Below are 5,079 nucleotides of genomic sequence, written 5' to 3' on the forward strand. Positions count from 1 at the left end.
AAGATTCAAGACGGTAAATCAGCAGGGATCTAAGTCAAGGATTCAGGGTTCACTCTGTGCCGATGCTGAATTTTAATCAGACAGTTTATTTTCTGTACAGACACAGCAGCCACCATGAGGATCTTTCTCCTGATATCCATCACTTGACTGATTACTCCGACCGTTATCGGTGATGATCTGAAAGGTAAACATCTGCTTGTTTTTCCACACGCATTAAACACACTCGAACACACAACATGGATCGGCAACAAGTGTCACAGTCAGACTGACACCCACTGCACTCAATAACACCTTGTTTGTATCACACCTTCAAGGCAATGAACCATTTCACAGAATCACAGTGCAGAAGAGGCCCTTCCGCCCATCGAGTCTGCACCGACACGTGAGAAACACCTGACCTACCTACCTAGTCCCATTTACCAGCACTTGGCCCACAGCCTTGAATGTTATGACGTTCCAAGTGCTAATCCAGGTACTTTTTAAAGGACATGAGGCAACCCTCCTCCACCACCCTCCCAGGCAGCGCATTCCAGACCGTCACCACCCTCTGGGTAAAAAAGCTTTTCCTCACATCCCCCCTAAACCTCCTGCCCGTCACCTTGAACTTATGTCACCTCGTGACTGACCCTTCAACTAAGGGGAACAGCTGCCCCCTATCCACCCTGTCTATGCCCCTCATAATCTTGTACACCTCGATCAGGTCGCCCCTCAGTCTTCTCTGCTCCAACGAAAACAACTCGAGTCTATCCAACCTCTCTTCATAACTTAAATGTTTCATCCCAGGCAACATCCTGGTGAATCTCCACTGCACCCCCTCCAGTGCAATCACATCCTTCCTATAATGTGGCGACCAGAACTGCACACAGTACTCCAGCTGTGGCCTCACCAAAGTTCTGTACAACTCCAACATGACCTCCCTACTTTTGTAATCTATGCCTCGATTGATAAAGGCAAGTCCCATATGCCTTTTTCACTACCCCACTATTTCAAGGTGCTTTACAGGCTCATTATAAAACCGTGTATGATACTAAGCCAGATAAAGAGGCATTAGGTCACACAACGAAAAGCTCAATTAAAGGGGTGGATTTGGAAGGGATTCTTAAAGGAGGAAAACGAGGGGGAAGAGGTTTAAGGAGGGAATTCCAGAGCTTGGGACCCTGCCAACTGAAGGCATGGCTGCCAATGGTGGAGCGATTAAAGCCAGGAATGCATAAGAGGCCGGAATTGGAGAAGTGCAGATACATCGGAGGGTTGTGGGGCTGGAGGAGATAACAGAGATAGGGAGGGGGCGAGGCCATGGAAGGATTTGAAAACAAAAAGAAGGATTTTAAAGTCAAGACATCGTTTGACTGGGTGTCAACGTAGGTCAGTGAGCACAGCGATGGGGGAAGAGGACTTGCTGTGAATTAAGACACGAGAAGTTTCTTGGATGGCTTCAAGTTTACACGAGGTAGAATGTGGTACACCAGCCAGGAGTGCTTTGGAATAGTCTGTTCTGGAGAGAACGGAAGCTGATTCTAAGTCACGTCTGCCGTGTTAACCTGAGCGAGCCAGTAATTTTGACCCTCTCTTTCTCGTCACCGTTAGCTGAGGAATCACTGCTGTTTCTCCTGGACTCATGGAGTGAGTATGCGGTGCTCAAGCCACAGAAGGAGATGAACCTCAGGGATCTGACGCAGTGCCTGAGGTTTAACACCAAGCTCCGCACCAAGCACACGCTCTTCTCCTACAAGTCCGACATCCTGCTGCTGGCATGGGAGGACGAGCGCAACATCATGGTGAGCTTCGGAGGCAAGGAGCAGCGATTCCAGCTGGGTCTATCCAACCTCTCTTCATAACTTAAATGTTTCATCCCAGGCAACATCCTGGTGAATCTCCACTGCACCCCCTCCAGTGCAATCACATCCTTCCTATAATGTGGCGACCAGAACTGCACACAGTACTCCAGCTGTGGCCTCACCAAAGTTCTATACAACTCCAACATGGACCTCTGGGGCTGGGTCCACGTCTGCGCCACCTACAATGCCAGCACGCAGCTGGTCGGCCTCTATGTCAACGGGAAGTCCACCGTCCGCAAGCTGCTGCAGGGCTCAGCGGCCATTGCGCTGGCGGGGGGGGGGGTGGGGGGGAGGGAACACATCCTCCTGGGCCACCGGGAAGACCACGTTGGGCGAGAGCCGAGCTATGTGGGCGAAATTGTCAACGTCAACCTGTGGGATCGGGTTTTAGCGCCCAGAACAATCTACTTACAGACGTGGGACGTGTCTGACACGCAGGGGAATGTGATTAGCTGGTTTAATGCCAAGATACAAACCAAAGGAAGTGTCGTTACGCAGGAGTCAACTAGGTTCCAGTAAGAACCAACAGGGCCTTGTGTGGTGGAGTAAAGAGGCTCCAAACAAGACCCTCTGTGAATGAAGTGTACTAATCTTCCACACTGTAAATGCTTGTGTGGGTCACAAATAAATGAGTTACACCTTCAATCTGACCACCTATTTGTGTTCACCTGAGTCTGTTTCTGTACCCTCTGCATTCGCAATCATTCCAGGGCACTCCCACTGCAGCTAGGATCATAGACCGGTTACAGCACGCAAGGAAGCCATTTGGTTTCTTGTGCCCATGCTGGGTCCAGACGAGACTTGCTGACCGAGGGTCATCGCCCACATTCTCCCCGTGACACTGCGAGGTATTCCACCCAGGGTGACTGAGATAATTGGGAAATGACGCCATTATATTTATGTGGCACATTATTTGATAATCTGAGGGCAGGACACGGAGTTACAAACCAGGGTAGTCACTTCTGCAGCAGAGTTGCTGTTGTAATAATGGGAAAACAGCTGCCCATTTCTGCACAGAACGATCCCACAACCCGATAATGAGCAGATAATCTACTTAACTGACTGTCGACTAGAGTTCCCTCAGTAGTGACCCTCTGACAGTGCGACGGTCTCTCATTTCTTCCCCTCCGACAATGCGGCGCTCCCTCAGTACTGACCCTCTGACAGTGCGGCGCTCCCTCACAACTGACCCTCCGACAGGGCGGCACTCACTCAGTACTGAACCTCCGACAGGGCGGCACTCACTCAGTACTGACCCTCGGACAGTGCAGCACTCCCTCAGCACTGACCCTCCGACAATGTGGCGCTCCCTCAGCACTGACCCTCCGACAGTGCGGCGTTCCCTCATCACTGACCCTCCGACAATGCGGCGCTCCCTCAGCACTGACCCTCCAACAGTGCGGCGCTCCCTCAGCACTGACCCTCCAACAGTGCGGCGCTCCCTCAGTACTGACTCTCCGACAGTGCGGCGCTCACTCAGTACTAACTCTCCAACAGTGCGGCGCTCCCTCAGTACTGACTCTCCGACAGTGCGGCGCTCACTCAGTACTGACTCTCCAACAGTGCGGCGCTCCCTCAGTACTGACTCTCCGACAGTGCGGCGCTCACTCAGTACTGACTCTCCAACAGTGCGGCACTCTCTCAGCACTGACCCTCCGAAAGTGCGGTGTTCCCTCAGCACTGACCCTCCGACAGTGCGGCGCTCCCTCAGTACTGACTCTCCGACAGTGCGGCGCTCACTCAGTACTGACTCTCCAACAGTGCAGCACTCCCTCAGTACTGACTCTCCGACAGTGTGGCACTCTCTCAGATCTGATCCTCCGACAGTACGGCGCTCTCTCAGCACTGACCCTCCGACAGTGCAGCACTCCCTCAGAACTGTGGGTCTGGCCCCTGATCTGTCTGACAGTAAGAAACATGACGGCCTCCATCAAGGGATTCAGGCGCCATATTTGTTATGGGCGGGAACAAGAAATAACTTCCGGGCATAAAGTTCGAGAGGTTGTTTTGCACCTGAAACGTGAGTAAATTGTGAGGAGAAAGCGAGAGAGAGAATGGGAAAGAGGGAGGGAGAATGGGAGGGACGGAGAAAGAATGATAGGGAAGGAAGGAGGGAGGAGAGAATGAGGGAGGATGAGAGGGAGGGAGGGAGGATGAGAGGGAGGGAGGGAGGATGGATGAGAGGGAGGGAGGATGGATGAGAGGGAGGGAGGATGGGAGGGAGGGAGAGAGGATGGGTGGGAGGGAGGATGAGAGGGAAGGTGGATGAGCGGGAGGGAGGGAGAATGAGTGGGAGGGAGGGAGAATGAGAGGGAGGGAGGGAGAATGAGAGAGAGGGAGGGAGGGAGAATGAGAGGGAGGGAGGGAGGATGAGAGGGAGGGAGGGAGGACGGATGAGAGGGAGGGAGGGAGGGAGGATGAGAGGGAGGGAGGGAGGACGGATGAGAGGGAGGGAGGGAGGATGAGAGGGAGGGAGGATGGGAGGGAGGATGAGAGGGAGGGAGGGAGGATGAGAGGGAGGGAGGGAGGGAGGGAGGATGAGAGGGAGGGAGGGAGGGAGGGAGGATGAGAGGGAGGGAGGGAGGGAGGATGAGAGGGAGGGAGGGAGGGAGGATGAGAGGGAGGGAGGGAGGGAGGGAGGATGAGAGGGAGGGAGGGAGGGAGGATGAGAGGGAGGGAGGGAGGATGAGAGGGAGGGAGGGAGGGGGATGAGAGGGAGGGAGGGAGGGGGATGAGAGGGAGGGAGGGAGGTAGGATGAGAGGGAGGGAGGTAGGATGAGAGGGAGGGAGGGAGGGAGGATGAGAGGGAGGGAGGGAGGATGAGAGGGAGGGAGGGAGGGAGGGAGGATGAGAGAGTGGGAGGGAGATGAGAGGGAGGATGAGAGGGAGGGAGAATGAGAGGGAGGGAGGGAGGGAGGATGGGAGGGAGGGAGGGAGAATGAGAGGGAGGGAGGATGGGAGGGAGGGTGGGTGGATGAGAGGGAGGGAGGATGAGAGGGAGGGAGGGAGGAAGGGAGGGAGGGACGGATCGATGGAGGATGGGAGGGAGGGAGGATGGGAGGGAGGGAGGATGGGACGGAGGATGGGAGGGAGGGAGGATGGGAGGGACGGAGGGAGGATGAGAGGCAGGGATGGAGGGAGGAAGGATGGGAGGGAGGGAGGATGGGAGGGAGGGAGGATGAGAGGGAGGGAGGATGGGAGGGCAGGATGGGGAGGATGGGAGGGAGGGAGGATGGGAGGG

Source organism: Carcharodon carcharias, chromosome 33 (assembly GCF_017639515.1).
Source record: "Carcharodon carcharias isolate sCarCar2 chromosome 33, sCarCar2.pri, whole genome shotgun sequence".
Classification (NCBI taxonomy): domain Eukaryota; kingdom Metazoa; phylum Chordata; class Chondrichthyes; order Lamniformes; family Lamnidae; genus Carcharodon; species Carcharodon carcharias.